The sequence below is a fragment of the Ailuropoda melanoleuca genome, chromosome 17, assembly GCF_002007445.2.
Source record: "Ailuropoda melanoleuca isolate Jingjing chromosome 17, ASM200744v2, whole genome shotgun sequence".
In the NCBI taxonomy this organism is placed as follows: Eukaryota; Metazoa; Chordata; class Mammalia; order Carnivora; family Ursidae; genus Ailuropoda; species Ailuropoda melanoleuca.
The window spans coordinates 24,560,819-24,575,410 of NC_048234.1; the positions used below are offsets into that span (position 1 = coordinate 24,560,819).

The window sequence follows — 14,592 nt, forward strand, 5'->3', positions numbered from 1 at the left end:
ATTTACCACGCTGAAGAAGGGTTTAGATGTTATTTTCGGGATGGTTAGAGGCCTCAATCCCTGCTTTCTTGTCTAAAGTCCCTTCTTTTGTGTCTTTTACACATTGAAGAGAAGTTTAATTTAAGGTGTCTGTATGGCAGATAGTATTTTTAGGGACTGAATTGTATTTTTATTTTTAAAAACATTTTAAAGATTTTCTTATTTATTTATTTGAGAGAGTGTGTATGAGCGTGGGGCTGGGGGGGAGGGGCAGGGAGAGAGGGAGAGCAAGAGTGAGAATTTCAAACTGACTCCCTACGGAGCAGGAACCCAGCATGGGGCTTGATCCCATGACCTTGAGATCACGACCTAGGCCAAAACGAAGAGTTGGACACTTGACCTACTGAGCCGCCCAGGTGTCCCTGAATTGAATTTTTTTTTTTTAAAGATTTTATTTATTCGACAGAGATAGAGACAGCCAGCGAGAGAGGGAACACAAGTGGGGGGAGTGGGAGAGGAAGAAGCAGGCTCATAGCGGAAGAGCCTGATGTGGGGCTTGATCCCACAACACCGGGATCACGCCCTGAGCTGAAGGCAGACGCTTAAACGCTGTGCCACCCAGGCGCCCCTGAATTGAATTTTTAAACTGAATGAACTGCACATTGGCACTCACTCAGGGATCAACTTGAGGCATCTGTGTAGCTAACGGTATTTCTTTTTAAGATTTTCTATTTATTTATTTGTCAGAGAGACAGAGCATGCGCACAAGCAGGGGGAGCAGCGGGCAGAGGGAGAAGCAGATGCCCTACCTGAGCAAGGAGCCCGATTCGATCCCAGAACCCTGGGATCATGACCTGAGCCGAAGGCATATGGTTAAGCAACTGAGCTACCCAGGCATCACAAGTCACTAGCTTATTTTTAGCATATAAACAATATACGTTCATTAGACAAGAATTAGAAAATACAAATAAGGAAGAGAATCATCTGTAATCCCATCTCCCTAAGAGAATTACTGTAATCATTTAGGTCAGAAGTTTGCAATGGAGGGAGGGAGGGGGTGAGATTTGCCCCCCAGGGGACTTTTGGCAACGTCTGGGCACAATTTTGGCTGTTACAGCCTAGGGAGTTGCTACTGGTTTCTGGCGGGTGGAAGTCAGGGATGCTGTCCAACATCCTAAAATGGTTGGGACGGTCCCCCTGNTGGTTTCTGGCTCAGGATCAGTCCTTAAGGGATTCTCCCTAAACAGACCCACACGATTCAGATGTGTAAATGGATTGCCACATTATTCATTTCTTTTGAAGATAACCTTTCCTGCCATTGGAATGAGTAAGTATNACAAAGAATTATCCAGCCCAAAATGTCGATAGTGCTGCTGTTGAGACATTTGATTTAGGTAGATTTTCTTCCCATCTGTAAAAGGTAGTCTTTTTTTATTAGAAATACATTAGATATTTTTTTTTTAAAGATTTTATTTATTTATTCGACAGAGATAGAGACAGCCAGCGAGAGCGGGAACACAAGCAGGGGGAGTGGGAGAGGAAGAAGCAGCCTCATAGCAGAGGAGCCTGATGTGGGACTCGATCCCATAATGCCGGGATCACGCCCTGAGCCGAAGGCAGACGCTTAACGGCTGTGCCACCCAGGTGCCCCTACATTAGATATTTCTTGAAGAAATTTTAGAGGTGCTTTCGAATGGGATCCCGAGGCATCATCATCATCATTATTCATTGTTTTACTGTTTTACTCTTGAGAGGGAAAGGAAGTGTATATAGGCGCCAAGAGGGCAAGGGGCATATAGTAACCCTGGGAGAGTCCGTGTGGGTTAATGTTTAGTGAGGGCCATGGAAAACATGTCGTAATGACCAAATTGTGATTCTTTATTTTTAGTTTTTTTAAACATTTTTCAAATTTTAATTCAATTAGTTAACATTTAATGTGTTACTGGTTTCAGAGGTACAGGTCTGTGATTCATCAGTCTTATATAATACCCAGTGCTCATTACATCACATCATTGTGATTCTTTAAGTAGCCCTTGGAGATGGAGCATACTGTAGCCTGGACTTCTGTCCCAGAATGACAGAAGTTCAGAGCTGGGAGGACCTTTTGTCAGGAACAGCAGAGAGGTTTCCTGTTGCATGCCAAAGCCAGTCGATGTGTGGGCTGCTGAAAGTGTCGGGTTAGGGAGGGCACCCAAGTCAAGTCTGGGCTTAGCAGAAAAGAAATACTGTGATTGATGAGGGACATACTAATTCACAAAATTGGAGAGGTGCAGCACAAGGTCTATATCTCATCACTACCTAATTCTGATTCGGTCTTTGATTTTTACAAGTGTGAAACCGAGACTCATTTGAGTCACCACTGTCGAGGGCTTGGCCCTCAGACAGCAACTGAATGTTCTTGGTTTCTGGCTCAGGATCAGTCCTTAAGGGATTCTCCCTAAACAGACCCACACGATTCAGATGTGTAAATGAATTGCCACATTATTCATTTCTTTTGAAGATAACCTTTCCTGCCATTGGAATGAGTAAGTACCCTAAGTAAAACCACCTCTGCTTCTCCTCATTTCCCCAAGTAAGCCACACAGAAGTCAAACTATTCACTCCAAAGTGATTCTTAATAAAGGAAGTTGAATGTTGTCTCTCTCTCTCTGTCTCCTCTTCTCGCTCTATCTCGTACTCTCTTTTTTTTAAGAGAACATTCCCTGAAGCCTGATGAAATAGCACTGTGTCACAGGACAACGAGATCTTTCTTGTATCTGTAATACTTTGAGTTCTTTAAATACACACGGACTAAACATTGTTTTGCTGGTTCTCATTCTTGTGTTTGCTGACTCCCTTTTCACCTAACACAGTCTTCCTTTGGACATGGGAATATCCTTCACTAAGCTTTTAGTAAAACCCCCTTTCTGGGTAACCTAGCAGGGGCTATCTCCTACTGATTAATTTCACTAAGCAGTCCTAAATCTTTCAGAGTCACTCTGATGTCTTATTTCTCACATCTTAATGTACATATGAATCATTGTTAAAATGCAGATTCTAATTGTGTAATTATGGTGGGACCTGGGAGTCTGCATTTAATTAGCTTCCAGGTCCTGCTGTCAACCCAGGTGATGACTGGTGGATGGTCCAGGTGATGCTGATGGTTCAGTCCATGACCCACACTTTGAGAAGCAAGCACCTTGAGAAGTGCTCTCCATTGGCATACTTGCTTTCCCCTTGACCCCAAACTTTTTTTTTTTTAAGATTTTATTTATTTATTTGACAGAGATAGAGACAGCCAGCGAGAGCGGGAACACAAGCAGGGGGAGTGGGAGAGGAAGAAGCAGCCTCATAGCAGAGGAGCCTGATGTGGGGCTTGATCCCAAAACGCCAGGATCACGCCCTGAGCCGAAGGCAGACGCTTAACTGCTGTGCCACCCAGGCGCGCCCAAACTTTTTTTTTTTTAAGTTTTATTTATTTAAGTAATCTGTACACCCCACGTGGGGCTTGAATTCAAAACCCTGAGATCAAGAGTCGCATGATCCTCTGACTGAGCCAGCCAGGCGCCACGACTTCAAACTTTTCTGATCTTCCTGAGGGCTTGCAGTCCCAACACCTGCCCCCTCCCTGCCATCGTTAGAGATGACAGTGGTAAGAAGGCAGGTGGCTGGCCCTGCTTTTGTGGAGGGATATCTGACCGGAGATCCGTATTGGCCTGGTTGACTTAATAATGAGGCCGATATTTTTTCCAAGAATTTAGGTCGTTTCATTCTTTTTAATAAATATTACAATTGCTGCAGCGTGGTATTCAAGAACAGCTGCTTTCACATTTTAAAACATAATTGGAAGTCAGGTCATGATTCAGTTTTCAAAACCTCAAGGAATTCATTGGCCGCCAACGCCCTCCTCCTTTGAGTACTTTGTCTTGCTGTCTGCAAATGGGGCAGTGATTGGGCTTCTCCTCTGTAAACTGTAGTCACATGATAGGCCCAGACCACCAGCTACCCACCTGGCTGCGTGTTGCAAGTTCACTGCAGCACAGTTTGGACAGTTTCTGCAGGTGCATGTTTGCCCCAGTGCCTGGCATGTGGGAGGTGCTCAGCAAAGATTTGCCCGTGCTTAACTTGGTGTCGGTATAGCCACAAATAAAGAAAAAAAATGTTCAAAGGAATTGACATTCAAACACAAAAATACCGATCCACCTATGAATTTTCCTTTTAAAGTTTTGTCAAGATTTTCATGTTACCTGATACTAATCTGTTACATATCTGTCAATACTCTTGAAAACCAAAAATATAATTTAGTTCTTTCTCAAGCTATTTCTAAATTTAAAAGTAGCCCTAGTCAATATTGGTGTATTTTAGGAATGGTTGATTGTTATTGGTGGTTCCAATACGTGTCCAAAACCTTGGGAATCTTATCAAAGAAAGTTAAAACCAAGATGTTCTAGAAATGCAGAAAACTGATTTAATTAAAAAGCAATCTGATTCAGTACAAGAAACAAGCACTTTTTGGAGTTGATACCTGTAGAAGAATTTCATATTAAGGCCAAAAGCGTAACCAAGCCCATCTTGATTTGCTGGCCATTTATTTGTCTTTGGAAGTAATAATAGAAACCATGCATGGGCCGGGCTCTAACCCTGTTGCTTGCTTTGTAGGATGTCCAGATGGCCTTGCTTTAGCCAGTGCCTACATTTCCTGCTGCTTCTTGGAGGAGAAGGGAAATGTGTCCCCTGCCTGTATAAATAAAATCGACACTATCCTTTATTTCTGTTTCATCGTGTAGGGAGTGTTTTGCATAGATACCACAATATCACTTTGTCTAGCAAACAGAAGAGTATGTCCAGAACTGGTGAGAAGCCACATTCTTCCTCCCACTGGACATGACTACCCTGTGTGAAGCTGCCAGGGCCCAGGCCTCACCCAGAAGTGAGCTTGCCTCCTTGTGCGGTTTAAAAGGCATATGCAGGATCAATAAAAATGTGCAGAAGGGATGTTTGTTGGATTCCCTTGGAATTAGGGGTCAAAAAAAAAAAAAGGACCTGCCATCTTTTTGAATTGTGGGCAATCCACAAATATAAAAGTAAAGATGAGCCAGTATCATAAATGCTGTGAAAAAATGAATTCCCTTTTAGTTTAAAATGTTTTCTCTGTGGTTTACTTTTTAAAAAAGATTTATCCATTTATTTGAGAGAGAGAGAGAGCGCGCACAAGCAAGCGAGCACCCATGCACAAGTGGGGGGAGGGGCAGAGGGCGAGGGAGAGAAAAAAATCTCAGGCAGACTCCCTGCTGAGTGCAGAGCCTGATGGGGGCTCCATCTCATGACCCCAAGATCATGACCTGAGCCGAAATCAAGAGTCAGATCCTTAACCAACTGCACCACCCAGGCACCCCTCTATTTATTGTTTACTTGAAAATGGCAAATTTTATGTTAAGTGTATTTTACTATAATTTAAAAAAAAAGTTTTCTCTGTATTTTCCCACCTGCTGAGTATTTTTTTTCACCTGAAAAGTGAATTCTCACAAGAGTTTTTTCCTTAGGATGACCCTCGGGTGGATTGGTGGTGCCAGATTTTACAGGAGTACTCATTTTCTCCGTTTTCTGAAGGATGAAAATATTCGGAACAGCAATTCCACTCCTAGATACACACTGACAGAAATGAAAACTGCCTGTCAAGGGGTGCCTGGGTGGCTCAGTCGGTCAAGCATCTGCCTTCGGCTCAGGTCATGCTCCCAGGGTCCTGGGATCAAGTCCCGTGTCAGGCTCCCTGCTCAGCGGGGAGTCTGCTTCTCCCTCTGCCTGCTGCTCCCCCTGCTTGTGCTCTCTCTGACAAATAAATAAATAAAAGCTTTACTTTAAAAAAAACAGCAACTGCCTGTGTAAACACCTGTGCATAATAGCCAAAATGGAAACTACCCAAATGTACATCAGCTGATGAAAATATAAATAAAGTATAGTCTGTCCATCTAGTGAAGTATTATTTGGCCCTAAAAAGGAGTGAAGTTCTGAGACAAGCTAGAGCATGGACGAAACTCCAAAACATTATGCTAAGTAAACAAAACCAGTCACAAAGGTCATGTATTATACTAGCTTGTTTTATGAAACATCCAGTGTGGTGACTGTGTAGGGACAAAACTTAAATTCGTGGTTGCCAGCGTGGGGCAGGAGGAGGGAACTGGAGCATTGGGGGATGAGGCCTAAAGGGTGGAAGTTTTTTTTCTCTTTTAAAGATTTATTTATTTGAGAGACAGAGAAAGAGAGGCATGTGGGGGGCGGGGGTGTAGAGAATCTCAAGCAGACTCCCCCACTGAGCACGGAGCCTGACATGGGGCTCCACCCTATGACCGTGAGATCACGACCTGAGGCAAAATCAAGAGTCGGAGGCTTAACTGACTGAGCCACCCAGGCGCCCCAAGGTTTCTTTCTTGAAGTAGTGAGAATGCTCTAAAATGGATTTTGGTGACGGTTGCACAACTCTGTAAACGTATTAAAAGCCGTGTTATAAATGGCTGAATGGCACAGTATGTGAACTTCGGTGTGTTTCCCAAGATCTTACTGTGGTGGAAGTGACCATGTTGGATTTTTAACCACATTGTCTTTTTCAGGGTGCGGAGTACCGCGTTATTATCATCTCCCTGTGAGTGGGATTGGCACCCCAGCTGTGCCTCCTGGCACGAGCTCCCCAGGAAGCCCAGACGCGTGCCGGCGGGCAGCCTGCTTTACCAGGTACTTGCTTTTTTCTCTCATCAACCTGGTTATCGGCTTTCCTCCACCTAAAGTTTGATGTAAATTATTTCACATCCTAGCGATAGTCAAGGCTACCATTTTCAACGTTGCTGATAGAGAAATTGTTCAATATCAGAGAAAATTTCATTGTAATGTCATATTTACCAACGGACAGAAACACCGTACCTGCATTTATGGTCTGAATTTATAGGTGTAACTTTGCCGCAGTTGGGCAAGGACTAATTGAGCTCCTTCCCGGCTGGAGCAGATAAATCCAACTGCCGTGGTTCAGAATAAATACCTGACAAGGTATTTTAGTGTCTGGGGTTATAGGTCGTTCTGGTAAGTCATGTTTTTTCCATTACGTTTGAGGTAGCAAAATTATGTAACAGTGGTAAGCACTTTGCTGAAAATATTACAGACATCGGTCGCACCGGCTTCTAAAGATTAATTATGTACAAGCTTTTAGTGAAAGAACTAAGAGTGAGTATTATCTGTTTACTGATTCAATTCTAAGCAGGAATTAAATGAGATTTACAAGGCATTAAATTTTATTTTGACAGATGCTGCGATGCATTTTTTCTTAGTTACACTTTAACCCCTGATTATAGGCCAGTCCGTGGTCCACTGGAATGGGGTTGGAATTTTTTTCATGTGCTTGTTTCATAATTCCTGCCTGTTTAAGCTTAAACCCCCTGCCTGGGTGGATTCTAGCTGTGTGTCGGAGCTTGAGTTTAATAGAGTGTGAATGGCACACGCCAGGGTAGCAGATAGCAAATCCCAGTGTGCCTGCACGTGCCTTAAAGTTTCTGAGTTCAGATCCATCATCAGTGAAAGTGTCAATATGACGTGAAATGAGTTTAAGTATAGCAAGAGCTAGGCACGTACGAAGGTCTTTCTTGAAGTCTAGTTGTCCAAAGAGGGACGCTTGTGTGGGGAAGCCCTTAGTTTCCACTGAACTGATCGGACTTGCAGTAGGTTTTGTTTGCTGAGATGTTATCAATGGAGCTCTTAAAGCTTCCAAACATAAGAAAACAGATGCTTACGGAGGCTCCAGCAGTTTTCCTGAAACTAGATTTCTAGGTAGGATCTATTGATTTGGTCAAATGAATTGGAGGAGCAGTGTGGAGTGTGGCAGAGGGGGATAGTGCTGGCATTGTCTGTAGGAAGGAACGCTCTTTGTGACTCAAGCAAGCCCCCCCCTTTTTAAATTGTATTTATTTATTTGACAGTGAGAGAGAGAAAGAACAAGAAGGGGGAGCAGCAGAGGGAGAGGGAGAAGCAGACTCCTTGCTGAGCAAGGAACCCGATGTCAGACTCGATCCCAGGATCTGGGATCATAACCTGAGCTGAAGGCAGGCACTTAACCCACTGAGCCACCCAGGCGTCCCAAGCAAGCTCCTTCTAATAAATGCTCCCCTGGTTCTGATTCCCTGTACTAGTGGCCACAGGTTCTTTGATGTCATTTTGTTTACCCACATTGTTTAACCTCAGAACAATCCTGAGAGGAAAGGTATTATTTACAAAGAAAAAAACTGAGATTCACAGATTTTGAGTGATTTTCCCAGGGTTGCACAGATTCTGACTCCCAACTTCAGTGAGATTCCTGTAGTAACAGCTAACTGTATATACTGAGTTATACTAACTCTACAGAGCTTGGAAACCTAATTCGTAAACTCAGAATAGTAGCAGATTTTCTCAAGAGCTAGTTCTGATCCATCGATGGTGGTGGCCTGGAGTTAAGGATTCTTTGGTGCTGTCCAAGTTTCCTGAAGCCAGAATTTTATGATCCCTTAGCATCCAGTGTCTGGCATGAGTGGAGGAGGGTTCCTGTAGAGCCTGCCCTTGACCTGAGGTTTCTGATCATCAGCCTTCTGGAAGGATGTGAATCTGGGCAGAGCTTCACTTCCTTGACATGGCTTCTCATTGTTAGGCAATTCAGAGACCTCAGAGTTATTATGGTCTCACCCCATAATATGGGCTTAGAAAAGCCAGCTGAAGGTGAAAACTTAAAACTTTTACTCCTGTGCACCTGGGAGCCGCTCTGCAGTCCTATCTCCCCAGGGCCTCCCCATTCTGTAAGCATACTTAGGGAGCTCACAGCAGCTGCCAAACCTCCTGTTATTGAATTGCATGGACCCACAGCAGTAGTGCTCACACTTTAGGGCATCAGAAACTTCTGGAGGGCTTGTTAAAGCAGATTCCTGGGTTGTGCCCCCAGAGTTTCTGCTTCGGTCAATGTGGGGTGAGGCCCAGGAGTATGCATTTCTAACAAGTTTCCAGACCACACTTTTGAGAACCTCTAACCTAGAAAAAGCTGGTTTAGAGCATGGGCTTGTTTAGAGATGGTGTATGTGGCCAATTTCCTTACCTGATGTGAAGGGATTGTTTCCTCAAACATTTAAGGAGCATCTCACACAGCACTACCTGAGGGAAATTTAGAGGAATATAAAAGCTCCTCCCTGGGCGACCAGGGAGTCTAATTTGGAATCAGTAACTGCATTGCTGTGTGAAGAAGCCTGTATCCACCCCTTGTGTGGATGGGAGCAGAAGGCCTGAGGCAGTGACCATGTGAGGGGGGGTGTCTCCTGGGGAAGGTGATATTTGAGAGGTGACCTGAGAATGAAAAGTTGTTGGCCACATGGGCAAAGGGGGGAAAGGAACTTGGGGAGCAGAGACTGTATAGCACAGAGCTTAGAGATGCTGCACAGGCTAGAAGAAAAGTTATGGTGTGTGGTGAGAATCCCACTGTAATTCTGATGTATGAAGTGAAGCATCAAGCTGTAGCAGTGACGATGAAAGCTTTATGATTATTTGAGTGCTCACTATAATGTAGTTGGTACGGTGATTAATGTTTTCTCTGCACTGTCTCATTTAATTCTCATACCCACCCTGTGAGGTGTAGGTCTAGTTATACTCCCAGTGTGTATTGGTTTCCTAGAGCTGCAGAACGAAATACCTCCAACCAGCTGCCTTCTATAATGGGAATTTAGTGTCTCAGTCCTGGAGGCTGAAGCCGGAAATCAAGCTGTAGGCCGACTCGTTTCCTTCTGAGGGTTGTGAGGGAAGGGTCTGTTCTGGGCATCTCTCCTTGACTTGTAGATGCCTGTCTTGCCTCTGCGTGTGTCTGTCTTTGTGTCCACATTTCCCCATTTTATAAAGACACCATCGTAATGGATTAGGGCCCACCCTGAAGACCTCACTTTAACTTGACTACCCTGTCTCCAAATTAGGTCACATTCTGAGGTAACGAGGGGCAGGACTTCAATATATAAATGTTGTGGGGGACACAATATAATCCATAACACCATTTTATAGATGAGAAAGGGAGGCTCAGAGAGTTTAGGTAAGCTGCCCAAGTCACACTTGCCATTTGGGTAGGTCAAAAACTAGTGGTCATAAGTTAAACCTAAAAAGTAGCAGAACGGAGGCTTGTTGAAACACAGGCCTGTCTGACTGCATAGCTGTGCTCTGTCACCCAGTGCTTTACTGGCTTCTAGTGTTTGTTTCTGCCATGTTTCTGCAAGGCTCCCTGGGAACGCAGTGGCCTGGAGACCACAGTGCCAAGTTGCTAGCCTGTTAGTTTCCGGATAAGATATTCTTCCATTCAGTTTTCTATCTTACCTGCTTGACTGTGGGAAGTTAGTGGAGTATATGAAACATTTAAAATTCATGACAGAAAGGGTCTTTTTCAAGATGTGCTCTTTTTGCTGTTAAAATGTGAAATACCTATAAGTACAGAATTTATCTGAGTATAGCTATTCTATTTTTTTTAAAGATTTTATTTATTTATTTATTTGACAGACAGAGAGAGAAAGCACAAGTGGGGGCGGGGGGTGGGAGGCAGAGGGAGAGAGAGAAGCAGGCTCCCCGATGAGCAGGGAGCCTGATGTGGGGCTGGATCCCAGCACCCTGGGATTCTGACCTGAGCTTCAGGCAGACGCTCAACCAACTGAGCCATCCAGGTGCCTAGCTATTCTATTCCTAATGTCCTTCCCAAACAGCCTAAATGTTTCTAAACAATGTGTTAGCCCTTAAACTTGCACTGTAAGTATATTTACTTGGAATTATTTAAGCATTCAGGGATTCAAGCACCTTAACTGTCTATCTGTAAAGATTCAGACAAAGAGTTTTGTTGGTATCCACACAATAATTCCATATTCCTAAGTATTTAAAATGGAAGAGCACTGCTCCAAATACTTATCTATAAAGACTGTTATTTTAGCAATTCGAGCAAATTTTCATCATGAGAAATTGGTATACCACTTAAGTGAAAGAAAAGTAAAAATAAGGAGGGTTTATTCTTACTTTTGAATGCTTAAGCTATAGTCGGACATGTTTTCCAAATAAAAATTAGAGCACGTGGTTTACTCATGAAATCAAGACAAAGTGGTGGCCATCTGGCCTATCTCTGGAAATTTGAGATGTCTGGACATTGTTAAGTATAGCACACAGATGAGTAATCCTGAAGCTAGGTTCTGAAGCAGAAAGTTAATCATACTCTTGCAGGTTTAAAAGAATCCAGAACCTGGGGATTAGAAGATGACTAGGTGCTTTCCAACTCAGAGCGCTATCTATCTCTCACTTTTCACAGCCAGATTTCTTAGAAGGGTTCTCTGTACTTACTGTCCCTTTTCCACACCACCATCTGCCCTTCCCTCTAACAGTTTCTCCTCCACCTATTCCAGGCACTTAGGGGTCTAGTAATAGTGTCAAGTACCCTAGGGGCTAGGCACTGCCCTGCCTGAGGAAATTTACATGGATAAGGGCTGTTGCCCAGCTGGGAGTTCAGTCTTACTTGTAATCAGCAGTCGTGCTGCTCTGCGTGCCGCCTGATTGGGCCCTGGTGCTGTGGCTGTGTGGGGGAAACCTAGAGGCACCTCATATCATGATTTCCATTAGCCGGCTAAGATGGAGATAAAGAATTTGCAGCTATCTTTTGCTTGGAAGGGGTGTCATCATTGTAGCCCTAGTTTTTGGTACTTTGTCACGTTTTTATCAACAGAGTGATTGGTGACAACAGTTTTCAGTTCAGCCGAATTTTTGATTTGTTTGGAGGTAGTCTGATTGTATAGGAAGACTAGACAAAACACCCTGGACAGATTCCCCCATTTAATCATAATTATATTGATATTTTAAAAATTATTGATTTTAATAATATACATACTTATTTGATTATAATTACTCTTAATATTTGATATTGATGGGGGTGTGTGGGTGGCTCAGTCGTTAAACGTCTGCCTTTGGCTCAGGTCAGGGATCGAGCCCCGCATTGGGCTCCCTGCTCTGCGGGAAGCCTGCTTCTCCCTCTCCAAGTCCCCCAGCTGTGTTCCCTCTCTCGCTGCCTCTCTCTGTCAAATAAATAAATAAAATCTTAAAAAAATTTGATATTGATGTTTGACATATAATTTTTGATATTCAGAAAGTGAACTTCAGACCTTAAGTCTAGTTAACTAAAATAATTAACTCTGTCAACACACTTTGAAAGAGAAGTACAAGTTTTAAGTTTTCACCTTTGGCTGGCTTTTCTAAGCCCATATTATGAGGTGAGTCCATGATAACGCTAAGGGGCCAGAATTGGACATAAGGAGTGTCACCATAAGGATTGGTCAGTTTAGGGGTGATATAACTGCCAATCTGGAGAGAACGTGAACCAGGGCTTATTATATAGTATTAATATTTTGTTAACTGGGGAATCTTTTTTTTTCTGAGATTTTATTTATTTTTTTTGTCAGAGAGAGAGAGAGCATGAGCACAAGCAGGGCAAGCAGAGGGAGAGGATGAAGCAGGCTCCCCACTGAGCAAGGAGCCCAATTCAGGACTCGATCCCAGGACCCTGGGATCATGACCTGAGCTGAAGGCAGACAGTTACTGACTGAGCCACCTAGGCATCCCGCGAAATCTTTTAACAATATAAATGATAAGTTATAAAATGTTTTATATTATTACTATATGTTATATCTAAATAAATACAATTATAAATTAGATATTCATTAAATTTACTAGTGTTTTATTAAATATTATTACTACATAAGAGTTATTTTGTCCTTCCATCCACCCTTTTTAAAAGATTTTATTTATTTATTTGAGAGAGAGAGAGAGAGCACGAGCAGGAGGAGGGGCAGAGGAAGAGAGAGGAGCAGACTCCCGGCTGAGCAGGGAGTCCTATGCAGGGCTCCATCCCAGGACCCTGAGAACATGACCTGAGCCGAAGTCAGATGCTTAACCGACTGAGCCATCCAGGTGCCACTCCATACCATTTTTTAAAAAAGAACTTTAAGCAAAAGTATTTATTCAGCAAATTATAGTATATTCATACAAATGGAATATTATGCAGTTAGAAACATGATATAGATCTGTATTGCCATGAAAAAAGTCAAGCAATATTCTTATGTAGAAATAAAGTTAGCAAAAGTGCATGTCTAGTATGGCCCCAGGTGTGCAGAGGTGTATTTATCTATATGCTTACCTGTAGAGAGGTACCTGGAAGGATGCTTACCTAGTTTCTAATAGTAGTTTGCTTTGGATGGTGACAATGTAGTTCTATTTTGCTAATTTTTTTTTTTTTTTTTTTTTTTGAGAGAGAGTATGTGAGCCTGCCCACGTGTGCACAAGCCAGGAGAGGGAGAGAGAGAATCTTAAGTAGTCTCCAGCCTCAGGCAAAGCTCCATCTCATGACCCTGAGATCATGACCTGAGCAGAAATAGGAGCCCGATGCTTAACTGACTGAGCCACCCAGGCACCTCGTGTTTTGCTAATGTTTTATGATCTCTATGGCTTGGGCAAATAAACAAGTATCATGTATATAAAAATAATGGAAATATAAATGATATGTGTATATGCAGATACATATGTAAATAAATACAACAAAGAGAATGAGGAGACCAGATCCTTTCTTTTGCAAACCAAAGACAGGATTTTTCAAATGGAGAGAATTATTTTCTGACCTTTGAGTGTTTTACCTGCCTTCAAAATGGTAATCTTCCTGTCTTGTGTCAGAGCATTAAAACAAAGTCCCCTGGGGCTCCTGGGTGGCTTAGTCAGTTAAGCAGCTGCCTTTGGCTCAGGTCATGATCCCAGCATCCTGGGATCGAGCCCCTGCAGGGAGCTTGCTTCTCCCACTCCCTCTGCTGCTCCCCCTGCTTGTGCTCTCTTGCTCACACTCTCCTTCTCTCTCTCAAATAAATAACTAAAATCTTAAAAAAAAAAAAAAAAAAAAAAAAAAAAAAAAAAAAAAAAAAAGAGGAAGGGAGGGAGGGAAGAAGGAAGGAAGGAAGGAAACCAAACAGTGTACCTTTGGTAGAATTTCCCAGACCTCCCTGATAATGAGCCTCACTCGGGGGTGGGGTGGGGTGCATGCTCAAAACATCCATTCCCCTGCCCCTTCTTAGACCCCTCCGAACCAGCATCTCATGGAGAGACCTGGGAGGCCTCAGGTAATTCTTGTCATCAGAGAAATTTAGCAGAAGTCCCATAGGAACTTAAATGTTGTGAGCCACATCTTCAACTAGGGTTGTGCGCCTTCTGGAAGTGCCTTTCCTAGGCCTGGTGGCCTTTGTTTCCGAGGCCTGCACTAATTTACACTGCCCTGGAAAACTTTCTGCTTGCAATGTTTGTCTAAGGCCCCTTTCAAGTCTGAGAATTCTTTGAAAACCTAGAAGACTCTTCAACAACTTTAATCTGTGCTGATCAGGGATACTGAATTCTTCAGACCAGAGGGTTCTGGTGATAATTTTTTAAAGCAATTCACGTGTTGCCAGAGGCCCCTCTGGTTCCCTGGAGGACCTGTGTCTCCTGCGACAGTCCCCTGGGCCTCTCTCACCTCAAGTTCTCTCCCTTGCCTGTGAGATGAGGGCCTTTTTACGTAGTCCAATTTTTAACCTATTAAAGTGTATTTTCTTAAAG

The 14,592-nt window shown here is 43.2% G+C and overlaps 1 protein-coding gene across 1 annotated transcript in view; it reads left to right on the forward strand.

The window, feature by feature from the left end:
* The window catches only part of TJP2 (tight junction protein 2), a 114,843-nt gene that overhangs the window by 19,663 nt on the left and 80,588 nt on the right, over nucleotides 1–14,592 (forward strand). The window contains exon 2 of the mRNA XM_019794666.2: nucleotides 6,567–6,687. The gene's annotated coding sequence lies outside the window, so the exon portion shown is untranslated. The remainder of the gene's footprint in view (nucleotides 1–6,566; nucleotides 6,688–14,592) is intronic.